We start from the raw sequence: 16174 nt of genomic DNA on the forward strand, positions 1-16174 counted from the left end.
TGGTCAGTGTTTAAATATTTGTCCATGATATAACAAAAAATTGGACATTGTACCAATTTTAGAATTACACAAAACAAAACAATAAAAAAAAGATAGCATTCTCAAAAAATAATGTGCTTTGTTTTGAAACTCCATAATGACCTTTGTCTTCTACCTTCATTCCTGATTTTTAACATTATTTCTAACATTTTCAACATACAGTGGAATTTTACGTTGAACTATTTCCCACTTATGCTCTGGCCTAGTTGAAATGTTAAAGGAATATCATCAAGTTTCTAATTCACTTGATTTCAGCTTGGCTCTCTCCTATTCAAGCGACATTTCTGACAACCCTTGGCTGTGTATATCAACTGCACCCCGCTCCTGCAGTAGCTCCTGTCCTCTCGGGGCGGTCATGTCCCTTCAGGGAGAGCGGGGCCATGGGCGAGCAGGCTGAAGAAAGGGCAGCTTTGGTAGCGGAGTCGCCTGCTTCTCATCACTGCTGCTCATCTGAACATGTCACTGTTTTTGTCTCATCCAAGCTTACATCCTCACTGTCCTGACCACAGCAGATAAATGGGGTTCTGCAGGTTTCAATACTTGAACACTCCTCTGCTATATCCCAACTAAGCAACTAGTGACATATCCCCAGCCTCTCTGCTTCTCCAGGAACCTGGAGCCTACATTTGCAGATATGGAACATTCTTGGTGCCACTCCCACGTTTGGTTAACAGTCCTCCCCTGTGCATATCTCGTGTTGTAGCTTCCTTCTCAAATCTGACACTGTGTCCTTTTCTGGATTTCTCCTACTTTTTGGTCTACTGAGGGTACTCTGACTTATTTCCCAGCATAATTCTGCATCAAATTATATGTATTTATTTTGTGTTCTATCCAGAGATTTGGGCTTGTAAGTCAGATATTGCTGCATGTGCTTGGTTTATCATAAGGAATAGAGAATCTATAATTTTCCTTTTGAAATATATCTTAATATAAAATATAAGTTTAAATTATAAAAGGAGATATCAAAAGCTCCTTTAATAATCCCATCACCCTGAAAACTTGCTGTTGCTGTTTGCATTAGCATCACAGGGCACAGAACTAAAGGATGAAAACACCATTTTAAGATAGTAAAATCCTTCTTAAACAAAATTAGAGGTTTATCTTGGAATCTCTTTATAGTGATACATACTAGAAAACATGCAAATAAAAAAAATATTAGAAGAAGAGAAGAGTTAAGGGATCTGAAATGACTGGAATATGAGGGGGAGGGAGGTACAGAAGTGTGGGAGAAGATGAAATAGGTAACGTGTCTAGCATAGAGCTGAATGTCAGATTGTCTCAGGAGAAGATGACATGGGAATACTGACTAGTTTGATTTTGGGACTAAAATACTTGCTCTCATGCTAATGTATGTCTTTATGCAGTAGAGTAGTGATTTTCAAGCAGTGTGCTGCAAGAATTTTTAAAATATGCAATACCTGACTATTTAGTTAGGGGCACTGACTTCTTTTCCCTTAGACTGTTAAAAAAGAAAAAAAAAGAAAACAGCCAACACAATAGCCATCTGGTGTAAATGACGCAAATTATACCTATTTTTTGTCAGATCGGCAAAAAAAATATTTTGTGTGTGCCGTAGAATTTCAGTAATTGGTTTATGTGATGAGATGCAAAAGGCTGAAAATCTGCGGTAGAGTGTAATGAACAAAACAAGGACTCTAACTGGGTTCTAATCCCAGCTCTGCCATTTGACCTCGGGCAAGTTTATGTCACCTCTTTGTGCCTAAACTCTCTCACCTGTAAACTACCTCAAAATTTCTCCATGAGGACTAAATGTGTTGATTTGCACAGACAGCTTAGAGCAGTGCCTGACACAAACCATACAATATATAACTCTGGCCATTATTATTAATATTATTAATGTTGCTTAGGATCCCAAGCAGAATTTTAATCCTCACTCAAGAGTTTAGAAAACTCCCCCCAAGAACAGGGTTTTATAAAAGGCCCATAAACTCCAAGTAGATAGATTTTCTAGTAAAATTCCACATTGATAGTACTAAATAAGTCAAAATTTGAATAGGACAAGCCATTTAAAATATTCTTGGGATAGTTTAACTAAATGATATAAGGGATGTAAACTTGCTTGCAAAAAAGTCAAAATCCACACTGAGATGAGTAAAATGTAAGCTTATGCTCCTTTTGTATTATAATTATTAATCTATATTTTCCAACAAATTAACCAACAAATTTATTTCCAGTATACACATTAGTTGAGTATATTTAAAACTATTTTTAAAGAAAGAGGGTCTGCTTACTTTATAGCCATTAACAAGTCATGTTTGAATTTTGAACTATAGTTAAACAACATTTTTCTATTTCCTCCTAGGTGTCAGGATTAGCAAATAATTTTATTGACAAAGCAAAGCAAACAATTCTATTTAAGCAATTATCAAAATTTGAAGGGAAAAAAAACAGACTGCCACATAAATGTCAAATGATTCTCCCCACTGCAGGTGCTAGCTGGCATTCAGCCTTCTATGAAAGTTATTATGAGGTATTAATTACCCTGTGTTATCTCTTGGTAACTCCAAAGAAAGGAAATAGCATAAAAATAATTTTAAAATTTTAATGGAATAGTTGTTTAATGTTCTGAAACTGAGTAGAAAAGAACAGAAGAACATGCAAATATGTTCTCTTCTCCCAGCATGACCCTTGGATATGTAAAGTAGATTTAATATTAAAGCTCTAACTCTGCATTCCAGAAATCTAAATACCACTTGTGGCTTATAGAAACTAGTAAAATCTGCACAGGAATGTTATGTCTAATCACCTTACATAAGGCAACCTGGCATTATGAATGACAACTTACATAAAAGGATCCAAATCTTGATTTATTAAATTGCTCATACACTGATACAGTTTTCAAACTCAAGTGAAGAATGCTTTGTAATTTATTCAATAAATCTAATTTATTTTCCACTTTATGTCCAAAAGTAGTAATTTTTTCTCTGATTTATTAAATACCTTATTAACCATACTAAGGATGCACAATCCATATCTCAATGTATATTTCAAGATATTTTATGAAATACCTGGCTCAGGTAGTATAATTCTATTCATTCACAACTCTTTTTCCTCCTAAGTCAAAAGATACCCAATCCCCCCAAAAAACAAACAAAACAAAAAAACAAACCAAGCAAAACAAAACAAAAACACCCAATCCTTGAAATCAATTACATATTTTCAAAAATACTACACTAGTAAAATCCTACTTCTGATACATTTTATGTGCTAAAATTTACCCTCAATAAAGCATTTTTTTTTCTTATTATAAAAGTAGTATATGCTCCAATGACCTTTAAAAATAAGTTAAGAAGAATAAAATTAAAATCACCTAGAAATAAGCACTGCTAACATTTAGGAGCACTTACTTTCAGTATTTAATACTGAAGGTAGTCAGGTCAGGCATATAGGGTATTAGAATCTTACTGTAGATGCAGCTGTGCGTTCCAGTTTTGTTTTCACTTTTGTTCTTTTTGCATTTTAAATGACTATTTCCTATGCCATTAAATATTTCTAAATGTCATTATTTCAGTGTGCATAATATTTCTGTGTTGGATATAGAAATAAAAGTTTTTTTCTCAAATATCCCCCACAATTTCAGGTAGCCTTTATATACTAAGAGTTCCTTACTCAACATCGCCTGTCCCGTATTAACAATGCCTCTTAAACATACTCATTTGGAAGTGCCACAGCAACCCAAACTGAAAATATCCAAAACTGAATCTCTCTCTCTCTCTCTAGCTTCCTGGGCCATTATACTTGATTCCTCTCCTTTCACCCTTTGTCACCCATTCACACAGAATCAATTCCACTCTTTCAACATACCATTATTGCATTTATTTTTCTTCACCCCACCAGCATCTCCTCCTCCAAGCCTCCATTACTTCGACCCTGGAGTGCCGCGGAGTCTCGCAGCCAGCTTTCTTTCTCAGCATCGCTCCATCATTCCTTGTTCCCACACTGCACCCAGCGTGGGGTTTGTTAAACACAAATCCTATTTGGCTGCTCAGCTGCTTAACCCCTCCAGCAGCACCACACTACATTCAGGGTAATGCCAGGTCCCTTAGCCTCCGTGCCAGCTGCCCTACCCTCTTCACCATGCCTCTCCTCTCCGCCCTTGCCCAGCCCTGCCCACTCTGGACTCCAGCTGCACTGAACTACTTCCAGTTCTTCCAACGAGCTGTTTCCTCAGATGCTGGGAGGGTCCACAATATATTCGGTTCCTCCTGACTGAACGTTCACCCTTCGTTTAGACATCATTTCCTTTAGGTAGCCTCCTCTAACGTGCCCCAGGAATAGGCCCAGGGTCCCTGCTGGGGACACCAACAGTACTGTACCCTCCTAGAGTGGGCTAAAGAGAATCTCCCCAAAATCCACGTTCACTCAGAACTTCAGAATGTGACCTCATTTGGAAATGGGGTTTTTACAGATGTAATTAGTTCAGGATCTTGAGATAAAACTGTGGAATTACGAGGGACCCCATGTCCAATGACTGATATATTTATAAGAGGAGGGGACACACCCAAAGACTCACAGGGAAGAAAGCCACGGGCAAATGGAGCCGAAGATTGGAGGCGGGCTGCACAAGTCAAGGAACAGGGAGCTATCAGAAGCTGGAAGAAACAAAGAAGGGTCTCCCCTAAAGACGCTGGAGGAAGCGTGACCCTGCTGACACCTTGATTTGAGACTTCCAGCCTCCAGAATTTTTGTTGTTTTAAGCCGCCCAGTTTGTGGTTCTTTCTTAGAGTAACCCTAGGAAACTAATACACGTCCTACCCTAGACTCATTGTAGTATATTAATTGTTGTATTTCAGTTCTCACTAGACTATAAGTTCCAAACAAAGCAAGAACTCACTCTGCTGTTCACAATTTTATATTCAGTGCTAAGGACATCAACTGGCACGTGACCGGTAGTTAAAAAACCTGTCTAAAAGATCAAAAGCATTTTTCATAATAGTAGATATTTATCAAACCCTAAGCAACATTATTATTTAATCTATGTTAATTTTACTGGCAAAATCCTTATTATGAGATAAAGTGCATTTAGAGATTTAGGGCTTTTGAAAGGCAGCTTGGAAGAAGGGTCTTATCAAACATACATTGTTTTCACTTGTCCCACATTCCCTCCGCATCCTGGTCCCCAAACTCTGAAGTTCCTTGGGGGAGCCTGCCCTCTCCGAGCGAGCAGTCTGGAGAGAATTGTTCATCAAGTGCCCTGGTTCCCGCACAGGGCACATAACTCAAACTCGCCACGCACGCTCCCTTTGCCAATGGGGGAGGAACGGCAGGAAGGCGCAGCACGGCCCAGTGATCGAAACGCTTTCAGTTTCAATGATCAGGCCATTACTGATGAGCTATGAAATGTAAAATTCATGATTTGCCACTTTACTCCTCTGAGACAGCCACTCCCTTTTCCCTGTGCGTTGCACGTACTAAGGTAAATCCTATTCTCCAAAACATTTCCTTTTTAAAAACATTTCTATTAGAAATTTTATTTATCTTTGTTTTCAACGTAAATCCTGCTCTAAAGCACATTAAACCATTTAATAAAGATGTTATTTCTAAATAAGTGAAGGCTTTAGTATAGTAAATGATACCCTCAGAGCATAACTAATTAGTTTACACTGGAAGACCCAGAGTTCACCACTTTGCAACACAGAGACCAACATATGTGATGAACATTACTTTGCCAGGTTTCACTATTTCGTTCAAATAGCAATTAATCTATAAAGGAACTATTCATTACAATTACATATTACATAAATATATAGAACATTTTTCCTTTAAATCTCTTCATTAAATGAAAACTAATATTATTATTATACAAGTAAAGATTAATTTGAATATCACTTATTATTAGAACAGAAGTATCATTTACTGAATATAAATTTTAAATATACAACCTAAGGTGAGTGAAAGCAAAATAGTTTCTTTAATTTCTACAATGGCTTAAAGGCTATTTTCTTTTGTATTTAAATGCAGATAGGGCATGATACATCCCTTGAATAGGATTTGAATTTGCTCCCCACTGAGGTGTTTCCCCAGGGACTCTCTTCAGGCAAGAGTGCTATTAGTCTCACCTATTAAAGCAGAAGGGGGCAGAAGAAATTGTACTTGTACCTCCTTCCTGCTGCTTTCTTAACACTGCGTCCCATTTCGTCATGTTTATTCTCCCACTATCTTGAATGGCTGCATCATCTTAATCACACTTTCTGCCCAATATACTGTTATGTCCATGAGGATGTATCTTTTAATATTTCTAAAAGCTTAAAACTATGTTAAAGTCACATTTGAATCTAAACTTCATTTAGTCTCAAAACTAAACCTTTCTCTTTCTGTCACACTGTCTTGACTTTGTACTTCTTACATGCAACTAAAATCGGTGTCTCATTTGTGAAGCATCCTTCAAGTCCCATTCGGAAAGCATTACCAGCAATTGCCCTTCCCTTTTACTTCCTTCTTGGCGCTTAGTACATCCTACCTGTACCTAAGGAACTGAAACATGTTTTCTATGTTGCCATGTTTTATCGAAAATTAGAAGACCCAGGAAACTGTTCCTGTACCTTCCTGCCCTTAATGTCTGCCATCACCACCACCTCATTCAAATAATCAAGGTGCTTAGGCTTACTGTAATAATAAGTTTTTAATAAATATTAGCTGAATAAATGTATACTTGCCATCATTTATAAATGATATGTTTTAGACAATGTGGAAAGATTATGCAAATATAATATTCACATTTCTTCTAGGCTTAGTTATGTAAGGGATATAATGGCTGAATATATGTGAGTGGAGGATGCTACTGCTTGCAACCAAAATTTAGAATCTTAATTTTGAATTTTTCCTTCTACACCAACTAGATTTTGTTAGGAAAATTCTTTGAATAAAAAATATTTAAGTCAATGGGTCAACAATAAGAATAAAAAAGCCTTTAAAATATTATAACCATTGAAACAGTGATGCTAACTTTAGTAACTACTAATGCAAAAAGAGTGATGTATATATCTATCTATAAGCATAGTCTCTGAATAATAAACACATCTAAAATATTTAAAAATCATTTATTCATATTAACACATACAAGGGGAACTATGAAACACTAACACTACCAAGTAGGACTAAATAGATTTGTTACAAAAATAATAAAGAAATTCAACAGAGAATACATATAATATTATCTCAACTTCATGTAAAGGGAAAAAGAACAGAACAAAAAATCAAATGATAGAGAACAAAATTATACAAGTTATTTTTAGAAAACAGGCTCAATAGTGATTTTAATTTTATTTTGCTTTTATGTATTTTACCATTTTCTTTTTAAATGTTTGATACAAAATAAAAACATTTTTTGCAGTTTCAAATCTTTTCTTCAATAGTATATAAATAAACTATCACTTATTCTTACCTGGATACGCTAACTTTAGTTGAAAGAAGAGACACTTGACTTTGGACAGTTTCAATCATGCAGTTGCCATCCAAGTTCTCCTTCAATCACTTTCCTCTGTGTATCAGATGGAATCACATATAAATAAAAATAAAATTAAAATTGGACTTAGTAGAATTAATAATTACATTTATGTATATCTCAATTTAGAGATTACAATACATATTCTAAAATTCTAATTGTTTCTTGTGAAAATTCAAGGAAGTTACCTACCAAAAGGGAAACAATGGTAAATGATGTAAGTTTTTTGAAAAAGTAGAGTAACAAACAGTTGCTAGATAAGGCAAATAGCAAGATTGCTAGATAATAAACTAAATGTTTTAACCCAAGATATATACACCGTCTCCCTCAGGCTGTACAACTAATATCAGCTCTCTCCTTCACATATTAGCTAGTTGATCAAGCCCACAGCCCTGCCCATGAGTAAAAAGGTGAAACAGAATTTTAGGAAGCATTTATCTATTTTAACTTTCATCATGTTGGAGGTGGCGGAACAGCACTGGGTGTTAAGACTGGTGGGGTCAGACCAGACCTGGGTTCAGCAATCTTGGTACTTGAGTGGCTAGGAAAGAATTCAGAGCCAAGACTCAAACTATAAGGGAGCATTTATTTATAATCCGCAGAGGTGGAAGAAGGAATTCAAAGAAGAAATGGGCTTAAGAAACAAGTTATAGAGGCATAAGAAGGGCCCTTGGAGCCTGGAAGTGAGGAAGGTAATCATAAGGCACTTGTGGGGAAGGGGAATGGACGGCAGAAGAAAAAGGTGAGGGCATGTCCAGGAGGGAGAGCAAGCTGGGTCCTCTGTTCTAAGGGTTGTTTTTGTTTTTTTTAAATTTATCTTTATTGTTGAAAGTATTACAGATGTCCCCTTTTTTTCTCCATTGACCCCTTCAACCCAGTACCCCACCCCCACCCCGTCCTCCACCACACCACTGTCTGTGTCCATGGGTTATGCATATATGCATACAAATTCTTTGGTTAATGTCTTCCCACCCACCAACCCACCCCCACCTTCCCTCTGAGATTTGTCAGTCTGTTCCATGCTTCTATGTCTCTGGATCTATTTTGTTCATTGGTTTATTTTATTCTTTAGATCCCACATGAGTGAGATGATGTGATACTTGTCTTTCTCTGACTGGCTTATTTCGCTTAGCATAATACTCTCTGCCATTTGACCCAGTGATCCCACTTCTGGGGATATATCCTAAGAAACCTGAAACACCAATCAGAAAGAGTATATGCACCCCTATGTTCATAGCAGCACAGTTTACAATAGCTAAGGTCTGGAAACAACCCAAGTGCCCATCAGTAGATGAGTGGATAAAAAAAGCCATGGGACATTTACACCATGGAACACTACGCAGCTGTTAAAAAAAAAAAAAAGTATCTCTTACCCTTTGAGATAGCATGGAGGGACCTGGAGAGTATTATGCTAAGCAAAATGCCCTAAAGGCTTTAAGGGTGGAAATTTTAGGGTAGGTCCCTGGGGATCATTATTCAATGCAGCTGGTCCTGAGGTCAGCCTTGACTGGTTTTGTTGCTTTTCTGGGCTTGGAGCTGAAATACAACTGAGGCCTAGATGTTATCTCTAGGGAGGAAACATCAGGGGGTCCCAAGTGCAGGACCAGGGATATGCTAGGGTAGGAAAGGTGACCTTGGGGGCAAGGTCCCACCCTACAATTGTCCTTTGCTAGGCACCCAGGACTTTCCACTGTGGTGACCTTCTGTACCTGGCCCATCGTCCTTGCTTTGCTCACGTCTGTCTCACTGCCCAGCACAATCCCACTTTGACTGCTATGGAGAAGTGTTTAGGTAGCTTACCCTTCTATTCATTCTCATGTATAACTAAACCAGGCATAGCAGTTGGTTTAGATTTTTACATTTGTATGCTAACAAACAAAAGGATTTTTCCTTCAAGATGCAACAGCACAAATCATGCCTTCCCTTAATTTGGTATTTTCAAACGTATCTCTGACCTAAATTCAAATAGTAGCAGGAATATTCACAGTATATATCTCTGAATACTATCTCTCCTTACCAAAAGGGCAAAGAGTGTTTTGTGTGTTTGGTGTTATTTTTTGGGAGGGGGCAAATATACGAAAACATACCTGTTTTGTTCTGCCTCCTTCCATAACTTTGATAGAGACCATTGGTAAAGCTAGGCCTATTTTTTTACTCTTTTAAATTACACTAAAGACAGATCTCAAACATCTTATTTCTTCCTTTTTGCATCTATGCCATCTGAAAGCTATTTTTTTTATCTTTCCTCAAAATGTAAAGACTGAATTATCACATTCTTCCTTCTCTAGAAATAGATTTGTTCATCCTGGACAGGACATTTCAAACAAGACACAGATAAAAGGCAACCGTAAAATTAGGTCATGATTTCTAGAGTAATTAACCAGATCTTTTTTTTTTTCATCTTGGAAAGAGAAAAGACAAAGGAAAGACAAAATTAGTTGGCATTTTTTGTTTGTTTTTTTAGTATTTTCATACATATTATCAAGTTGTTTTCTAGAAAGATATACTTAAAAGACTTCCACCAATAGCCAATGATAATGCTAATTTCAACCACCTTGACAGCAATAATCTCTTTTCTAATCTTTTGACGATTAGATTGTCTTTTTTTTCTGAAATGTGTACTTCCTTAACTGAAAGTGAAGTACAAGTTTTATGTTTGATTTATTAAATACTTATTTTATAATTTTTATTTTCCTTGAGGTGTGCTTTTTTATTTTTATAATATTTAAATGAGTTTTTGAGATTTTGATACAAACATTATGTCTTAGGGCCTTTGAACTTTTTATTCCCTCTGCCTTCATTGCCCTTCTCCCAAATAACTACATTCATTCACTCAATTCCTTCATTAGATTAGGAAAAGGTAGGTTTTTACTTTAGTTTTCCTTAATGTCAGTTATATACTTAACCTACAAAATATGAAAGCTGCTAGTTCTTACATTAAGGCCTTAACTATGAATTGACACAGAAGCAGCTAAGTAATTACCAAAGGTGTCAAAGAATCTTATTTAAGTAATGGTTATTTTTGTCCAATGTTCTGTAGTTTAATTAGTTTTAATTTTTTGAATTCAACACCTACTTAGTTTATCTTCTAATACTAGGACTATTTCAGAAACACTGCAAATAGGAAGGATTTAAGCATCAAATTCTTTAGAAACAGAACTTTGTCCCAATATTCTCCATATATTAAGCACCTGCCTTCTGTCCTTCCCTCCTTCCTTCCTTCCCTCCTTCCTTCCTTCCTTCCTTCCTTCCTTCCTTCCTTCCTTCCTTCCTTCCTTCCCTCCCTCCCTCCCTCCCTCCCTCCCTCCCTCCCTCCCTCCCTCCTTCCCTCCTTCCCTCCTTCCCTCCTTCCTTCCTTCCTTCCTTCCTTCCTTCCTTCCTTCCTTCCTTCCTTCCTTCCTTCATGCCTTAGTTTCCTTCCTTCCTTCCTTCCTTCCTTCCTTCCTTCCTTCCTTCCTTCCTTCCTTCCTTCCCTCCCTCCCTCCCTCCTTCCTTCCTTCCTTCCTTCCCTCCCTCCCCTCCCTTCCTCCCTTCCTTCCTTCCTTATCTCAAAAGACAAAAATTATAAGTCATTGTTCTTTACTGCAGTATTTTAATATATTAGAACATATTTAGGTGATTAAATAAAATATTTATAAAACATCTATGCTAAAAGCCATGCTTAACATTTGAAAGACTTTATATTACTATCGGAAGTTCTAAAACAATGAAAATAGTTTTCAGTTTGTGTGGAAATAGAGCACCTATTCTACAAAGGTTCTTATTATGCACTTTTGTAAATAGCCACACAATAGAGGCTATTCAAATGAAGGAAATCAAGAAACTGTGCTTGATGAAAAATGGGGTTAAAAAAAACAATCGTTAACTTGGATTTCATAAAAAAGTCATTAGTTTTGCCCAGCCAGTGTGGCCTACGGGTTGAGCGTCAACCCATGAACCAAGAGGTCACCGGTCAATTCCCAGTCAGGGCACATGCCCAGGTTTCAGGCTTGATCCCCAGTCGGGGGCATGCAGGAGGCAGTCAATCAATGACTCTCTCATCATTGATATTTCTATCTCTCTCTCTCCCTCTTCTTTCCTCTCTCTGAAATAGGTAAAATCATTTTTTAAAATGTTTTTATTTAAAGTCATTAGTTAAATTTTTCCAGTTCTGTGGAGTTTAATTTTAGTCATGTTAATATCCAAGAAGAATGTAATATATGTAAAGACAAATTTCAGTGAGCTGTAATTCCGTGTTCCAATTCCCCACAGTTAAGGTCGGGACGAGGAGGGGATCTGACTAATCCTTTCTCTTCTACATTAATTGCAGTATTATCATAATTAAAATGTATAATTGACTTACATTATGCAGACACTGCTCAAGGAACACTGGAATACCTTCTGCATCAATATAATTTAACACAAAAAGTGTTTAAATGTATCTATCGTTAACCAAATAATTATTTTACTGATGAAGTAATAGTCTTAGAGATGCCATCATTACTAGTATTTCATGTGATGACTGGTTGCTTCAAGGCCTTTTTCCACAATCAAACATTTTCAGGATTAAGGTTTTGCAATCATCCTTTATGTTGCTCTACTACCAAAGATTACTATACTGTTTTAAACTGCTGTTCTTCCAATGGTATTTTCACATAACAGTATACATTTCATTCTCCATTTAATTAATTTAGTGTATATGTACCTCGTGCTTTCTTGCCAACATCAGCACCTCCCCACCTCCCAACCTCCAAGAAAAATCTCATAATAACACCCTTTGCAGACCTACACTTCTCCCCTCCTTCCTGGTAGGTTAGGCTGAGGGTGACTGTAGTGCTCGTTCCAACACTGAGCAACGAGAGCACAGTGACCCCAGTCATCATTATTCACTCAGGAGTGGAAATGTGCACTAAGTTAGAAAGGGAAAATCAAATCAGCACCTTTCCCCAAAACTCTTTAAAAAGGAGCAATCCCTTTCCACTTGAATTGATTCAATGGAAGATTAAAGCCTGGTGGTTATTTGTCCTCAGGTTTCCTGCCTTAAAATGAATCCAACCCAATGAAATACAGAGCAATGAGAAATACATACCTGAGTGCCTGGATTCAGTCATGCCTGAACTATCACTCTAGAACTTTCAATTATGACAACCAATATATATTTTGTTTTGCTTAACTGAGTTTTAATTGGTTTTCTGTCAAGTACAACCAAAACATCACTCTCAAATATGTTATATACGAATGTATAATATACATCTTATTGAACTTTATGTGAGTTTCCCTAAATTGAGCTAACACCACAAAACAATAATGGGCCAAGATGATTGATTAATATATTGAAAAAAAATAAAAATTGTCTGCAAAACTGTTACTCAGCTATTCTTGGTGTTTTGACAATACTGTTAGAAGTTGAAAGGGACCTGGAAGTACAGATGAGCCTTCAGTTAGATTTTTCAGAATTAGGAGGGCAGAACTTACATACTTTAAAATGTTTGTGTTTTCTTAAGAAATGATATAATATAGCCTTTCATCAAATTTAGGTTGGAGTATTATATTAATCACATCACTTTTGTTGAAGACAGTATAAATGTGATTGGTTTAAACAACTATAAATAATAGATATGAACAGCTTTATAAATTTGACAAGTGACAGGTGATGTGGAGCATTTACTAATTAAAAAATTACACAAGATTAATAATACCTTTTCATTCCTGATGAGTTAATGTTATGTTTTGCATAAAAGCAAATAAACTGATCAGCAGCTGAATAGAATTCTTTCAACCTGATTTTACTCCAATAAGGTACTTTCTGATTTCTTTGGGGCTTTTCACAAAGACATTAGCTAAGTAAATCTTTTGTGCTTTCCTAACTGGTTAAAGAAGTTTCTAGAGCAATTATTTACTTTGGCACCTGGACCTTTTGTAGCTTTCACTATCTGATAAAGATTTAATATCTACTATGTAGTATGTGAATGGCCTATAAAAATTAAAGATGAACTATTAGTGTTTTAGGACTGAAAAAACAAAATAAATTTATAAAAGACTTAAGGATATATCAGATACCCGGTCTACAATTTCACTTTGAAGAGTAAGTGCACAAACTAGCATAGGGCACCAAAAAGTTCTCCCCACATATCAGCCACAAAGAAACAGAAGTTTAGCTCCCGTAGCTCATTTTTCTTCACTGTGCCCTTATAAAAAATTATGACCATTTTCCTTTTTTCCTAAATAGGTTCAAATATAATATGCTGTGTAATTATGCACTGCTCCCCAAAGTGACCTGATCCTTCTCTAGAATTTGCTCCCATTTCCCCCTCTTTCAGACCTTAGCTACATCTCAAACAGAATTCAATAAAGTATAATTACTGAAGAAAGAGCTCATGAATTATAAATATATATCTGAATCATTCCTTCCCTCAACCCCACAGGGCAGAGTCTAAGTTATAAAGTGAATATATCTCAAATTTATAATTTATAAGCATTATATTTACCCAAGCTATAAACATTCTTCTCTTAAGCCTTCTCTGTTACACACTTTCTCCATCAGAAGGGAGTCGTTTCTGTCTTGACAAACATCAAAGATATCTCTTTATTACTCTTCAGTTACTCTGATAAATGAAGATAATTTCCTATCTGTGAGCAAAGAAGACTGCAATCATCTCATTTGAGCCTAATCTCCCGAGGCTCTAAAACCCAATGATACGGTTTAGCCTAGGCCTAGCAAGCCTTTCCTTTGCCCACAGATTTTTTAGAATAAAAAAATGTGGGAATGATATCATAGTCAGGTCAAGCCTAATTTCATCTGACAACTGAATATTTTATATATAAGTTAAGTCAAAGTAACCTACAGGGCACTTGCAACACGATGCTGATAGTGCCATCCTTCCTCTCCCCTGGGGGTATTTTCCAAGGAGTTATGTATGAAAGCACGTTTGAAAGTGTAAAGTACTGTACAAATATGATATCATGTTATTAGCCAAAAAGAATGCATTCCGGGAAAAATTATGTGTGCTGGAAAGGTAAAATTTACAACCAAATTTCCCTTTTCCAACAGTGATGTCAGAGTCCACGTTTGCATGTAAACTTTTGCAAAGACATTTCATAAGAATTCAACACTGAGCCATAGAAAGTAGATCATGTAATCCCGACTACATCTAAGTCCCAAGCTGTGAATAGATCAAAGAGCAGTCTTCATAACGCTCTGAATGTGTCATCAGGGGAAGCGCTAATGTTAGCCAGAGCAGGCCACTCCTCGGAGAACTCGGCTAGATAAAACCGGGCAAAGCCGTCTTCATCTCTTTGCTGTCTACATGAAAACACTTAAAACTGAAACAGTACAGTACCTTCTTTCAGATGATAGAGTCCTCATTTAATACAGTTAATGAAGATGATATTGCTAATAACACTCCTCTCTGTGTTTGGCTGTAACCATTTATAGGGGGGGGGAAAAAGGTGTTAAATGAATAGGACAAAAGCCCACCAACCTCATAGACTGAGGCAAAGGGAAACAATGACCTAGCCAGCTGCTTGATGAATTTGCCTCTCTTTCCAAAATATGACTAAAAGCTTGTTCACTAGTTTATAATAAGCAGACTAAGACATTGTAAAGATGTTCTTTCCTCATCTCCTCTGCAGTTTTATTCATACAATGAACATTTATTGAACGTTTGCTCAGTGCTGTGCACTGGGATACAAATGGAGCAATGGGTTTCTAATCCAGCAGAGGAGTCAAATGTGTAAAAAATTACAACCTGTTATTATAATGCTAAAATAGATGTCATCCTATTAAGCGCTTGCACCTAACTTAACTCTTAATTTCTAAATAGTGATCTATTCAAACTAGATCAGCCTCTGATGGTGATGAAGCTGTAAGGTTCTTTTTACTTTTCAAATGTTTTCGTGATTATAGTGACATTTTATTTTCAAAAACCAACCCTGACCCATATGTAGGGCTGTGTTTTCCTTCTTTTCCCAACAAGAAAATCAATAGTGAGAGATGAGTTAGGAGCATCAGAGCCAAGACCACAACTCAGAAATTCTGAATCATTTTATTTCTTTTTCACAATTAAAGGATATCACCCTAGTCTGCTTGCTAAAATCCTGTGTACTGTTTGTCATTTTATTTCACGTATTTGGGGGGTGAACTATGTTTATGATAATACTGGAAAAGAAAAACTATCGGCCATAGTGGCTAAAGCGTGATCTTGTGAGAAAACTATTCTAAGTTATGAATTGCTAATTGTCAAATGAAATGATGTTTACTTTTTCTATTAGTACCTGCCAAGAAAACCTACAACTGAAAAAAACAGACACAGTGTGAAGTCAGAAAGAATATATTGGATGCTTGTACACCAAAGATAATTGCTGCCTAATCAAAGAAACATTCTATTCAATCTACTTACATCTTTCCAGCTGAATTATAACTACAGCACTCACAGGCTTACTGTATGTCTGACTTAGATAAAAATTACATCACTTTTTTTGTGCCTGGTACACAGTAAATGCTCAATATATATTTGGGAAAGAAAGGCAAAGAGTGCTGGAAGGAAGAAAAATCTTATAAGTCATCAAGGTCTGCCATGAAAAAAAATAAAGAAACATAAAAAATCCCAACAACAACAACACACGCAGTTAGGTAAATATAAGTGGGCTTGCCAGAGTGGCTTAGTTGGTTAAGTGTCCTCCTGTGGACCA

General features: G+C 36.5%; 1 protein-coding gene across 7 annotated transcripts in view; it reads right to left on the reverse strand.

The window, feature by feature from the left end:
* GULP1 (GULP PTB domain containing engulfment adaptor 1) overlaps positions 1-16174 on the reverse strand; it is a 185271-nt gene that overhangs the window by 112231 nt on the left and 56866 nt on the right. For 6 of the 7 annotated variants that reach the window (XM_087819719.1, XM_087819718.1, XM_087819717.1 and 3 more), the window contains one exon: positions 7445-7540. The exons of the other annotated variant lie outside the window; for it this stretch is intronic. The gene's annotated coding sequence lies outside the window, so the exon portion shown is untranslated. Of the gene's footprint in view, positions 1-7444; positions 7541-16174 lie in introns of those variants that run through there. 7 annotated transcript variants of the gene reach the window in all.

The sequence above is a fragment of the Miniopterus natalensis genome, chromosome 8 (assembly GCF_054644295.1).
Source record: "Miniopterus natalensis isolate mMinNat1 chromosome 8, mMinNat1.hap1, whole genome shotgun sequence".
Classification (NCBI taxonomy): domain Eukaryota; kingdom Metazoa; phylum Chordata; class Mammalia; order Chiroptera; family Miniopteridae; genus Miniopterus; species Miniopterus natalensis.